Below are 14,581 nucleotides of genomic sequence, written 5' to 3' on the forward strand. Positions count from 1 at the left end.
AAAAAAACCTAGTCTTCCAACACTGTGATTGAATGAAAAAATGGCATGATGAGCCAAAGAAACTCACTGCATGGTATAGTTCTCCTTAACATTTATCTATCTAAATCAAATTAACTTGTTCATTGCTTTGATTATTTAATACTTTGAATAGAAATTTGATGCTAACTTGTCTTGAATCATATATTGAAGTCAAACATCTCTTTAGTTTGATGTATAACATTTGCCTTGCAGAACTTGATAGTGAAATATTCACATGGAGTCTTTTGCTGCCTTTTTTTTTTCTCAAAAGATAAGAAACACACACACACATACAAACAGGGAAGACAAATGTTTCACAGAAAGATTTAAAAGAAGACTGAATAATTTTATAGTAAGTATTTCTATAATGAAAGCTCAAGCCCTAACCGGTTTGGCTCAGTGGATAGAGCGTCGGCCTGCAGACTCAAAGAAAGCTCAGAAGTCTTATCATGTTAGTACCTGGGACTTGTACCATGAGATAGTGGGAACCATCTCCATTGCCAATACTAGAGAAGAAGCAATATGACCCATAAGTTTTACCTTAATGACACAGAAAGGAATGAGCTATGCTGTCATCTTCTCTTTTTTTCACTTGTATTTTACCAAATAACTTGGAAGCACCACTAAACATATTTCCCCCACAGGAAAAAGAGCTCTGTCCATCTTATTGTCCTAACAGATATAAAATATTTGCATATAATAATTCTCCCTAAACAACAGCCTGTGACTTGTAAGTAGATTTCTTATCAGAATAATATGCTTTCAATTGTTTAAGTGAAGTTGTATTATTATAGAGTTTCTCAAAGGACAGACCTTAAAATCTTTTCTGAATGTAAATTTACTTTTTATTTTCCTAAATTGACACATCTAAGTTGAAGACTCACTTGTATCTGTTCTTTTTCATATATTATCTCTCATTATTTTATTTGCCTCATACCAAATTTTCATCTAAGTATAGTAAAAATCAAAATTCTTATTCATCAGTAAACTCCAGAAAAAATATAATTACAGAAACTGAAAATATGTATTATGTCAGTAGTAGAAAATAACTAGTCTTAGAATAAAAATACTGCTAGCTTATGTATTTCTCTAATTAAATATTGTTTGCCTTATTTTAATATGTTGGCATCCAAGGTTGCATGTAACAATGTAAAGAAAACAACATCGGAAAACCTAAGCTTTAGGGTAAACTCTACCTGTATAGGAAAATGTCACCATTGTTGCTTAAATTACTCTTTACCTCATTTTCTCATTGGAATATGATGGGAGAGGGCAAGACATACGTTATGGCTAAAGTATTCAGGCCTTGCCACTGCAAAAGAAGACAGTGGATCTTTTCCTATAGTTGAATCAGCTTGACTCTTACTGTAGAATAGCAGCATGAATTAGACTGCACTTCTTCTACTTAAGATATGAATCAAGCTCTATTTCGAACACTTAAGGTTTACTCTGAGCCACATGTACCCCTTGTAAAAATTATTCCTTCACTCAGTGATGACTATTTTAAATCAGTTACTTTTTTCCAGACAATATGACAGCTTCCCGAGATAAAAAGAGGTATAGAAAACTCCCTTTCTGTGAAAATTTAACAAATGAGTAATTATCAAAATTTAACTTGTGTTATACAAATTATGTACATATTAAAAGGGATTTTTAAAGGTACAACAAAGAAAGGATTCTGATTAAGACCAACATTAGTATATACAGTTTCTAATTAGAAAAAAAAGCAAGAAATTAGCATGAGTATGCCAGGATAAAATATCAGGTGATTTGACTGGGGCTATAGATCATAGTCAGACAACCAGACCTTTTAGAATATTTTAAAGACTAGATTTTACTTACGGTGGTGGCAAAACAATGAAACTAGCTGATGAGATTAAAACACTAGATTTATTTTTCCTGTTAAAGTATGTAAGTTGGACTTGAGAAAAAAGGGGTAAAACTGAAAACAGAAAGCCATGTTAAAAGGCTAAAACAACAGTTCTAGTGAGAAACTATTACTAAGAAAAGAGACAGAAGGAAAGAAAACATTTGGAAAATAAAATGTCCCAACTGACAATTAATTGAATGTTTAATTGTAAAAGAGGTGGACAGGTAAGAAGAGTCCTAAAAATTTCAATGGGCAAATTAATGGATATTTTGTTGCTGTTGTTCTATAAAGTGGATGATGCAGGAAGCTGGAGGGAAGAAAATGATTTCTGTTTTGAACAATCTGAGTTTAGAAAGTAGCTGATATGATTACTAGTATTTTAATTTTAAAAGTCCAGGTGGAGTAGTTGCAGAGGGGTAAAAGAATATAGAAGTTGAAGTTTAGGAAGTTGTAGTAGAGAATATGTTGGGTCTTAAGATTTCACATGAAGGCCCTAACCGGTTTGGCTCAGTGGATAGAGCGTCGGCCTATGGACTCAAGGGTCCCAGGTTCGATTCCGGCCAAGGGCATGTACCTTGGTTGCGGGCACATACCCAGTAGGGAGTGTTCAGGAGGCAGCTGATCCGATGTTTCTCTGTCATCAATGTTTCTAACTCTCTATCCCTTTCCCTTCCTCTCTGTAAAAAATCAATAAAATATATTAAAAAAAAAAAAGATTTCACATGAAGAATAGACCTGACTAGTGACAGCACCAAATATGTGGCGATAAGAATGAGTTAGTAACTTCAGATGAAAATGTGGAATTGAAGGAATGGGGAGCAGGGGTTACCTTGTATTATGAATCATTTATAAAAGATTGAATATGCCCGTAACATAGTTGGATTTGATGGGTCTCAATGTCTTCAATGATTAGAGGGCATAAAAACAGCAATATGAGATACACTAGTGCAAGCAGCTCACTTGAGCCTTCAAAAGTGAAAGGACTTTGTTTCTTGAGGATGCAAAACCCATAGTATAGGTGCACAAATGCAGTGGAAGACATTTTGAGACACTACCTCCAGGTGCCAGGGTTGTGAGGACTCTGAATAACCTATCAAATGAGAATGGTGCAAGGGAAGCAAAGTGATGTATGAAACACTTGAAAGGGATAACGCAAGTTTCAGATGGACAATCTCAGGAAAATCAACTAAAGCAAGAGTAAGTGACTTGATGTAAATGAGGTTATAGATGATCAGAATGAGTAGTGAAGCTTGCATTTCTGCATGATGGTCAAGGATGATAAGAGTTGGGTATGAGTGAAATTAATCAGATGTAGTTCCATATGTGCCAATGGTGAAAAGTTGATAGATTTGGGTTTTTCAAGTGGTCTCAGAGAGGTTGATTTTGACCAGCATATATTTCATCAAACATGTGAGAGACTTTTTTAATGGGTAAGAGAGTGGGATTTTGAATTGTCATCATGAGCAGGCTCAATCCAACATTAATATTATTAAAATTAGTAATAATTAAACAATAATTAATTGTTAATAATTACAAATTAGGAATTATTAAAAAGGATGGAGACAGTACAGCATGAAACCAAGAAACCTTCTGAACCTGGTCCACATAGATGAAGATGGCTTTGAATAGGATTGTAACTATAGAACACAAAAAGTTCACGTGATCTGTAAAGGAACCTCTTTTACCCCACACTAGGAACAAGATGCATCTTGGAAAGCCAAGAAATGGAAAAACACTTCCAGCTTAAATAATTATATCTTCAATGAGTTTCATAAAATTTATAAAAAGTTATATATAATTACAAAGCTCACACAATACTTAAACTAAATATGCTTTGTAAACTTATTAATTTGAGGTGATAAATAACTTCCCCAGAGAGTGTAAGACTTCTGAAATATTCAACACATTATTTTACTTGAAAGAAGTCTATTGGAACCAAGAAGGTAAAATCAAAAACTTGGGCCTCGGGGAACTTAATAGTATGTGTTGTCAACTCTACTTCAAAATAATTTTTCTCTCTTCACACATATACCTATATATTCTCTGTTGAGTTTAATATATGAATAAAAATGATTCCTATATTAATTCTTCAAAAAATGTCTGAGTAGCTTTATATTTCACTCACATGTATCCAATTTTATACTCGGTTGGAGAATTATGTTGGTCTAGGAGCTGAGAAGTAAGCTAACCAGAGTGAACTGATGTAATTTATCAAGCTATCCATATACCAGATGTCAGAGGAAAAATTCATATCTAAAAAATCAATTATTGTCACCATCTCAGTATCTTCCTTATTTTTATTGACTATAATTATATTATGAGGTTAAATATGACTTCCTTTTAAAAACTATTACATTGTAAGTGTGCAAATAAACTAACTGAATATACAAAAATAAATTGGAAATTATTTTGGATTTGTTTTCTTCAGAAAAAGACACTCTGGCACTTAAAAAATTTAATATAAAGAATGTTCCTCTTGAAATTATAGAGGTACTAGAGGCCTGGTGCACGAATTCGTACATTGGTGGGGTCCCTCGGCCTGGCCGTTGATCGGGGCCGATTGGGGCCAGCCAGCCAGGGGGAGGGACAGTGGGAGGTTGGCCAGGCATGGGAGGTTGGCTGTGGGAGCACACTGACCACCCGGCTGGCCAGGAGGTGGGACCACGGGAGGTTGGTTGTGGGAGTGCACTGACCACCAGGGGCAGCTCCTGCATTGAGCATCTGCCCTCTGGTGGCCAGTGCACATCATAGCTACCGGCGGTCATCCGGTTGTCCAGTTGTAATGCTCGCTTAGGCTTTTATATATATAAATAGTTTATTAAAATTATAGAAGCCTTATGATAAGGTTAATCTTTCTCAATAACAATTATATCTAAAATATAAATTATATCATGTTAATCAAGTCATTATTAATCAGATAAATGGCTTGAATTTATATAATTCAAAAATAATTAAGGGTTACAAATAATTAAGGATATTTTATTGTTGATTAAAGTATCTTTTGCTATATTTGGGGGTGGGGGAGGTGAAGCAATCAGACAATATCTATTGATATAAAAACACATAAAACTTTTAAAATTTAGAAGTACAAATTATTAATATATATCCTTCAGAGGTAAAAGGGTTAGAAGTTAAGAAACACTCACTCATTCTCAATGATTGTTCATCAATAGAAGACTGATAAGAAATCATTTTATATCCATTATGTAAAATATGTTTTATAAAACATGTCATATAAATATATATCAAAGTATGTAAAATATACACATAAAAAAGAATAAATAAATATAGAATGTCTCAGATAACACTAGGGTTCAATGCATAAGCAATTCATAATTTGTGTGAAATGTGTTAAAAATAATGTGAGATATGATTATAATATAATAAATATTAAAAAACAAAAAATAATCCACATGCATGTTTATATGTGTAAATGTCTTTGTAGGTTCAGAGAGAATAACATGGCTCATCAAATGCCACATATTTACATTTGTTACCTAAAAATTATAAGATTGTTTTCTATGTTCATGATGTGTGCATTGAACTTCATTGCTATTATGTCTTTAAATTAATAAGCTAAAAATTGCAAAAAGTTAATTTATAAAACATTAACTTCAAAAATAATGCCATAATTAATGTCAAAATTTGGTATAAGCATGTAAGAAGTATTCAAAAAAGAGCAACGCAGACATGCGCTGCTTAACCAAGAGGATATGTTTTGAGAAATTCATCCTTAGGAAATAACTTCCCCGTGTGAACATCATAGAGTGCACTTCCACAAACCTACTGTAATTGTATGTACTAACCTTTTATGCGACTGACAGCACAGTGTGTTTGTTTACACCGGCATCACCACAAACAGGCGAGTGATTGTAGTGTAAGCACTGACAGTTGGTTTTTCTTTTTGTAATGCAAGTGCATGATAAGCTAGATCACCCAGGCATCCACTCTAAACAGGCATCCATTTCAGAGAAGCATCAGCTTCAACTGAGGCTAGCTCACATGGCCAGCCAAAGAGGAGATAAAGAGCCAGCCCCCCTCCCCACTCTGAGGCTCCTTTGTTCAGTAACTACCCATTTGGGCTGCTTTTTTTTCTCTTCTCACCTTTAAATTTTCACTCTGATGTTTTAAATTCACCAATAAAGAGTGAGCCTGTGAAACTCTAGGAACACATCCTAGACCCCAATAAAAACAGAACCCCAGGCCCATGCTGGCTCATTCTTTCTCGTCCCTAGGCATGTATTGTACACTCCAGGGCCTATAATTAATAAACTCTTTTTCCTTCAAAATTCCCTAATGGTTATTGTTGAAGAGTGTCTTGCAATTGCAGTAAGAACCACTAGGGTCAGCTCAATGGTAACATTGGTTTAGAAAGGTGAGAGGTGTGTGAGATGTTCACTGAAAAGCCCAGGTAAGTGCCCTCAGGCTTTTCTAGGCAGTAGCATTACTATCAACAAACTGAGATGGCACAATTCAGTAATACAGAGCTGAACAACAGTAGGTTTAGAGTTTGTGTGGAAAATAAAACAATAATTAATAAATAATAATACAAGAATAAACTCTCTTTTGTGTATTCACAACTGTAAATTGACTTTTATCCCACCCTTACATTGACCAGGCTAAGATCTAATGAAGGGCTATGAAAGAACTTTTGAGCTCCATTATAATCTACTAGAAGCCCAGTGCACAAAAATTTGTGCACTTGGGGGTCCCTCAGCCCAGCCTGTGCCCTCTCGCAGTCTGGGACCCCTCGGGGGATGTCCACCTGCTAGCTTAGGCTCGCTCCCTGGGGGGTTCGGGCCTAAGCTGGCAGTCAGACATTCCCTCTGGCAGCCCAGGAGCCCTCTGGGGATGTCCACTTGCCAGCAGGGAGCAGGCCTAAGCTGCAGTCGGACATCCTTAGTGCAGCTGAGGTGGGAGAGGCTCCCACCACCACCACCGCTGTACTGGCAGCCGTCAGCCTGGCTTGTGGCTGAGCAGAGCTCCCCCTGTGGGAGCACACTGACCACCAGGGGGCAGCTCCTGCATTGAGCGTATGCCCCCTGGTGGTCAGTGTGTGTCATAGTGACCAGTCATCCCCAGTCGCTCTGCTCTTTGGGTCAATTTGCATATTACCCTTTTATTATATAGGATAGAGGCCTGGTGCACGGGTGGGGGCTGGCTGGTTTGCCCTGAAGGGTGTCCCGGATCAGGGTGGGGTCCCGCTGGGTTGCCTGGCTAACCTGGGTAAGGGGCTGTGGGCCATTTTCAGGCTGGCCACAGCCCCTTCAAAGTGGAGGGGTCCTGCTGGGGTGCCTGGCCAGCCTGGGTGAGGGGCTTATGGCTGTTTTCAGGCTGGCCACGCCCCCCCGGCGACCCAAGCTCCCAGCCTGTCCTTTTCTTCTTTCTTTTTAATTTTTCAGCAGGTATCTGGGATTTATTTATCTTCTATAATTGAAACTTTGTAGCCTTGAGCGGAGCCTAGGGCAGGCCAGGGTAGGCGGGAAGCTTGGCTTCCTCCATCGCCGGGGGCAACACAAGCCTCCTGCTCGCTCCAGCTCCCGGGCCACCACCATCTTTGTGACGGAGTGATGGACTGGTGGTTAATTTGCATATTACTCTTTTATTAGATAGGATGGGACCATCATCATCTGTGCAGTCTGTTGTTTACCTCAATGTCCTTATTCTGACTATAACTCTATTGTCATCTATTGGCCATTTATTTAGATCAAAGCTGCATGGAAAATAATGTGAGGAGAGATAATCAATTAAAACTATGTAATATAGCAGATAAATAAGAACATAAATATCCTAAGTTACTAACAAAGCTGCTATGAAATAATTTTTTTCTTATTCCTTTATTTTTAAATTTCACTACACCATTAGGTTAAAGCTGGTCTCGTAAAATGTGTTTAGGAGTCTTCCATCCTTTTTGTTTTTTTTGATAGTTTTTATATTTTTGTTTAACTCACTTTTCTATGAATTCTGGGGTGTGTTTTTTTAAATCTTATTTAGTTGTCTATGTGTTTTTGTATTTACTAAACTGCTTTAAAAGGATTATTCTGAATTGTTTGTCAAACAGCTCATAGATCTCCATTTCTTTAAGGCCTGTTATTGAAACTTTATTAATTGGGTTTATCTGATTATTTGTGCTCTTTTTATCCTTGCATTGACATCCACATTTGAGTTAGTAGTCTCCTCTTCCAGACTTTACAGGTCTGCTTTAGCAGAGAAAGACCTTCACAGGTGTGCTCAGCTTAGTATACTGGATGCGTCAGCTGATCTTGCACAGGGCCACTGCCCACGATCTGAGATTGGAGTGGAGTGGGGAGTAGTGTCACTGGCTGAGCTCCACAATTGGGTTGCCTGATGGTTGGGCTTTGCATTCAATTGGGGCTGCTGTGTGGGCTCTCTGGTTGGATGGAGCTGCTGACTATGTTCAGGTAGGGCCACTTAGCTGGGCTCTGTGGAGTCACAGGCTGTGTTCTCTAGCAAGATGATGCTACTAGTTAAAGTCTGCAATTGCATGGAGCTTCAGGCTGGGCTCCATAATTGCTCCTAGTCAGTTGAGTCTTCAGGCTCTACTCCCCAATCAGAGGGTGCTGCTGGCTCTGCCTCAGATTTGGGCAGGACCACAAGCTTGGCTTCACAATTGAGTAGGCTGTTGTTTATTTTTTCCTGTTATTCAGGTTAGTTTCTGAGCTCTCTGATTGTGCAGGGCCTCAGCTGTACCCTGAAGTTAGGTGGGGCTTCAGACTTTACTTCATAGTCAAGCATGATTACTAATGAGCTCTTAGATTGGTTGAGGCTACAGTTTATGTTCCGTGATTTAGTGGGGTCATCAGCCAAGGTTCTTGTTTGGACAAAGCCAGTCTATGTACAACAATTGAGCAGGGTCATAGGCTAGGCTACATTGCTGGGTGGTGTTATCAGCTGTACATCAGTCAAGTTCCAAGCTGCCTAGGGTCACTGTTCAGGCTTCCTGGCTTCTCAGGACCAAGGACTACTATGCTCAGCAGTTGGGCAGGCTGCTGGCTTGATCCCCTGCCCACGCACGTTTACATGAAGGACTGCTTGGATTCTCTGACCAGGCTTCCTGACAGGATGGGATGGAGGCTGTGTTCACCAGTTGCATGAGCTGCATATTTGCTCTCCTACCCTGGTGGGGTGTAAAATGTGTTTAGCAGTTAGGTGGAGCTTTGAACTTGCTTCCCTGACCTGTGGGTCAAATGAATGAGTTTCATAGCCAGTAGAGGCTGTTGGTTGGGAACTCAAATTAGGCAGAACTACCATCTGAGTTCCCTGGACAATGAGGCCACTTGCTCAGTTCTACACATAGACAAAGCCAATGGCTGGGATCTTTGCTTGGGCGCTGCTATAAACAAGAACTTGGTCTGCCAAAATATGAGCACTGCTTGCTGTAGGCCCCAACCCCTTTGTTGCTGTCTGATCCCTAGTGGTTGAGCCTCACAGATTCCTCCTCATCTTTGGAATATGAGGTCTGGATGTATACCTTGGACTCACTTTTCCAACTGGAGAAACTAGACCCAGGGGAACACTCTTGGTGAGGTACTGTGCTGACCTGGGGGAGAGTTGATGCAGTTAAAGTGAAACTACCCCTCTTACCCTTCTAATGAGGTCCTTCTCAGTCTTTATGGTCCAAGATGGGGCTTCAGACTCACCCTTGGGTTCTAGAATTTTCACAATGGTATCTGGTCTATGGATAGCTGCTAGTTAGTCTTCTTGGGAGCAGGACTGAAGTTGGAAATGGCCTATGTTGCCAACTTGATGACATCACTCTCCCCAACTTTTCAAATATTATCAAAACTTAATCTTTTTTTTTTCAAAATAATTGAAAGAGAATTAAGAGTGTGTACCTCATACAATGCAATAATATCAACTAATTAATATTATATATAAATAGTATAAAGTATAATGTTAAAAGAGTACTATGTATATTTCAAATGAAATTTTCTATTTAAAAGATACTACATATTCAAATCATGCAAGTCAAATTTATGGAGTCTAGAATATTAGAAGGGAAAATTGGCAGCTACTCTTAAATCTGTGTCTTCCTGAATTACATGAGATTTCCAAGTCTGTCTTCTCCTCACACGCATATTTATTGAGGAATCATGGCAGAGTATCTGAAAGCACTTAGAGACTTAAACAAATAAAACCATAACAGTTGAACGACGAATGTCGGTAATATGGCCTATATGCCAGAGTTAATGAAATTAGATTGAAAATGCTTGTAACATGTCACTTTTTCCTATTAGACAGAGCTGTAACTAGGTTTTAATATTGTCATGTGTAATTTGCTAGAGGTTTTATATAGAACTTTATTAGTAAGCCATTTAACCTTGTAACCAATATTACATAATATTTTATTAATAGTTATTGTTGTTAATATCTTACTATGTGTGACATAAATTAAACATAGTGTATATAAGGTTCAGTACTAACTGCATATTCAAGCATCCACTGGGATTCTATACCCTGCAGAAAACAAGGCACTACTGAATCTTTCATAATATCATCTTGCCATTAAAATAGTATTGTAACTAGAATATTTTTATTTAGCCTATTGTTGCTTTAATAATTCAGTTTTGTCCTCATTGAGGTTAGATAATGTGGCAATTGATTCTTGTCATTATTTTTCTTCCTTGAAAATAAACTGTACTGATAAATCTACTGCTAATCACCTCCCTCTCCTACCTGGTATGTAAGGTCAAGTTACAGCACACAGAGCAAGTAAGCTTTGCTCTGCTTTCAATTTTGCATCTGCTTTTTGTTTTTGTTTTTAAGTCTTACTACAGCAAAATCTCATTACAGCAAATTCTTTTCAGGATCTTACATTTGGAAGGTTTTTCTTGTTAAGTAGAAACCCAGTTCCCAAAATGGTGTGGTTCTGAAAGGTCATTCTGAATTTCTGCCTAAGGACACGAATGGAAAGTTCTCAAATGTGCCATAGTGGATGCTAATTACACTAGAAGTGAATCCCCTTATTGAGAATGCCTTTAAGGTTCCAATTTAGGAATTACAGGAGAGCCTTTTTTGCTCCCAATAACATATTTGGCCTTGGAACCAGAGACTCATTTTACACAGCTTTAGGAACAGGATCTAAACTAGCTCCAAATACCTGTTGGCTTCTGCTGTGATTTATGGAATCTAGATTATACTCTTGCTACTATCTTTTGGTTAAAATACTTTTCCCATTCTTAACCTACAATAAGATGTAGCAAGCCACGTTGATCACCTTCAAATCTATCTTGAAATAATCACAAAATAGCATTATATTTTTAAGGAATATTGCTGCTAGCAGAAAAAAAAATAAAGAGAGAATGTGTCATGATATACAATGAAAGTTACAGATTCATAAACTATCTACAAAAAATAAATAAATAACTTTAATATATCCCGATAGAACCAACTTCCTGGGCATGTGATCTGCCATTCCCCCAGGGACTTGAGCTTAGAAGAGTCCCATGTTTGGTTTTAATGCTCTACTGTCTCTCTATTGAAACTCCTAATAATGTTGAACAAGGGGCCCTGAACTTTCATTTTGCACCGAGTCCCATAGTTATATAGTCATTTCCTGATAATCCTGCAAACGTAAGTAGAACAAGTCTTTCTTTCTCTTGGGTCTTACATGTCTTTAATTTTCCTCTGGAGAACTCTGCCAATCACTGCAAAACTATGATTTAAAATTATTGCAAGGAGCTCTCTCAGAAAGTATCCCAAAATCTCAGGACCTTCCCAAATTTCACTTAGATCTTGTAACTGATACTACTGATTATGTTCAGTAGATCAATGACGAAAGCAATACTATGTAGAGCAGTAATTAGGTATTTAATCACTCTCCAGGCTGCATATGTTAATACCACATCAGAGCCATTAAAACAGGAACTTAAAAAGCAAGATGTCTGTGCTGAGACATAAGGAAGAAACTGTTTTTAGTAACATTGGGGACTGAGCAGAGGGTATGGCCATGGAGATTTATTAAATTCTCTCTTTTCCCATTTATGTTGTCATTACTTCTCTTAGCTAACTCAGCATTTCAGTGAGTTGAAATACAGGTATAAATCTTTACTTTGTTTATTTTGAGTGGTATGAGAGGAAAAACAGATAGGCATGTAGAAAAAAGGGTGGCAGTTATAAGTTTGCCAAGAAGACAGAGGAAGGAGTGACAGGAATGAAAATGATGTCCTAGCCTCACTTGAGCAGTGGAGGAAGTCACACAAGGTGCCTTGTAAAAATGGCATTTTTCTAGTTTTCTCTGAAATAAGTCAAAGTACATTCAGAGTAAAATGGCTCTTTCTGCTTTAGATGGAGAACTTTATTTTAATGTCTCACAGCTGAATTCTAAATCTTTGTAAACACAATCTACCTGAAAGCATTGGCATGTAAAAAAGGGAATGTTCTATTTTGGTCTACATGAATCTAATCATGTTACTGGATGAATTTTTGCTTTCTTTCCAAGCAACCCCATTTTCTCAAATTCAATCCAGTCAGTGGAGATTGAGTCAATATATTCTTATATTTTAAAAAAATTAGAGGATTGCATTATATTTCTTTTACATAAATCAGACAAGTTCATAGATGCACTATGATGACCTCTCTGCCTCTTATAAGAGGATTCATTTCCACATATCTTGTTTAAAGAATCCAATTTTCTCAAGTTAAAAAGAATGACTAGTAATTTAAAATAAAATTAGTTCTCAAGATTGGTAAAATTAAACATAGTTTTTTGTAATGCTTTAGTAAAATATGTAATTCCATAATCAGATATGAACATTATCCTCAAATAATGTCATGGGAGAAATGTCTATTTAGTTAAATATTCAAGGATATTAACTAACTTTATATACATATAATCCTTATAAAATATATATGCCAGTTCACAATATGAACTTAGTTCTAAATGCCATATGGCTTTTTTTCCCCCCCCTTAGCCATTATATTCCAGCCTTTGACACCCCTCCCCCCACCCAAGGATGATCAATCCACATGTGGTAAAGCTCTTTGCCTATGATATAATTGCTTCAAAATACCATGAGAAACAAAGCCATAAAATATTTTGTCAAAAGCAGACTAATGTCAAATATGAACTTAAATTTGTTAATAAAAATTACTTTAAGTTCTACCAAATTAAGTAACGCCTCCCCCCATACACACTTTCTATGTCAAAACATTTTTCTGAATATATTTTTCTTTCAGTGAGGCAGATGTTTCAGGATATCAAGAGAAATAAGATGGAAAAAGGATATTTCTGCTTCTTTAAAAAAAATAACTACAGTGCTTATGAATAGCTAGATTCCCCCCCCCCAATTCCTTATCTATCTGAAGGTAAAAGTTTTTGGTTCCTTGTTTTTATCCTATGTAGTTTTGGGACATGTAGGATTAAGATAATTTATCTATCATTCCATCTGTTATAATTAATTGGCTACTATATTCTAAAACTTGTAACTCTATAATTCAGACTTCAATATATTATTTTATTGGCTTTTGACCATCACGTATTTTGAGTAGCTATACATTAAAAAGAAGTATTTTGGAAACAGAAGTTACAGTGTGCAAGGGAGAAGAGAGGTACTTGGGTCATTTAGATAAAGTCTTCACTCAATTGAATTACTATAGCTTAGATAAATATTTGGTGATCAAGCCATATATTTGAGTGGCAACTTTTGGAGTTTGAGAGAGCCAATGCATTAACTAGGGAAATTAAAGAGAATTGAGGGTACTGATTTTCTCTTTCTTAGAAGTTTGAGCAAAAGCAAATATGTCAGACAGTCAGCCAAATATCTGTAACTAAAGAGAGAAAAGTAAGATTAGCAAAGAAAACAGGAGTAACAAAGATAAAGAGAAGCAATGTGTTCACAAAGGTAATGGGTGACAACCTACAAAAATAGTCTAAGATTCTCATTTTATGAAACTTGGCTGTGAGAGATTTAAAAAAATATTTATAGAGCTTACTTGTGAAAGTGTCATGTAGAATTAGATGAGGCCATATTTCAGTGATGGCGAACCTATGACACACGTGTCAGAGGTGACACGCGAACTCATTTTTTTGGTTGATTTTCTTTGTTAAATGGCATTTAAATATATAAAATAAATATAAAAAATATGTCTTTGTTTTACTATGGTTGCAAATATCAAAAAATTTCTATATGTGACACGGCACCAGAGTTAAGTTACTGTTTTTCAAAATGCTGACACGCCGAACTCAAAAGGTTCGCCATCACTGCATTTGTTTGATCTTTTCTCAAAACCAGCAGTCTTTTGAGAAGAACTGGTCCAATACAAATATAAAATAAAATACAATACAATAAAATCAAATAAAATCAAATAAAAACTCAGGTTCTAACAAACAAATTGATGAATTTCTGAAGCAGATTGAAGAATTAGGATCTGAAAAGAAAGTAGAAGCAGCCCAAGTAATGATGAAATTAGTTGAACAGTTAAAATAAGACAGAAAATTGCTTAGATCTATAAGCTCAACAATTGAAGTTTTGATGCCCAATTCAAACAAAATGAAAGTTTATAAGTGCATGGAGACTTTTTCATAGTAGGAAATGCCAAGTCTGGAAAGATTATCATTTTATGAGAAAACAGCACATGGACTCTGCATAGATCTTATAGTGAGGACTAAAGAGGATAAAAAAAAAAAAACCAAGAAAAAGTCATAAAATCACAGAAGAAAAAGTTGGGGCA

The 14,581-nt window shown here is 36.7% G+C and overlaps 1 protein-coding gene across 1 annotated transcript in view; it reads left to right on the forward strand.

Annotated features, from left to right (window-relative positions):
• Positions 1–14,581, forward strand: part of KLHL1 (kelch-like family member 1) — a 378,971-nt gene that overhangs the window by 14,703 nt on the left and 349,687 nt on the right. The window lies entirely within an intron of this gene.

The sequence above is a fragment of the Myotis brandtii genome, unplaced genomic scaffold (genome assembly GCF_000412655.1).
Source record: "Myotis brandtii unplaced genomic scaffold, ASM41265v1 scaffold353, whole genome shotgun sequence".
In the NCBI taxonomy this organism is placed as follows: Eukaryota; Metazoa; Chordata; class Mammalia; order Chiroptera; family Vespertilionidae; genus Myotis; species Myotis brandtii.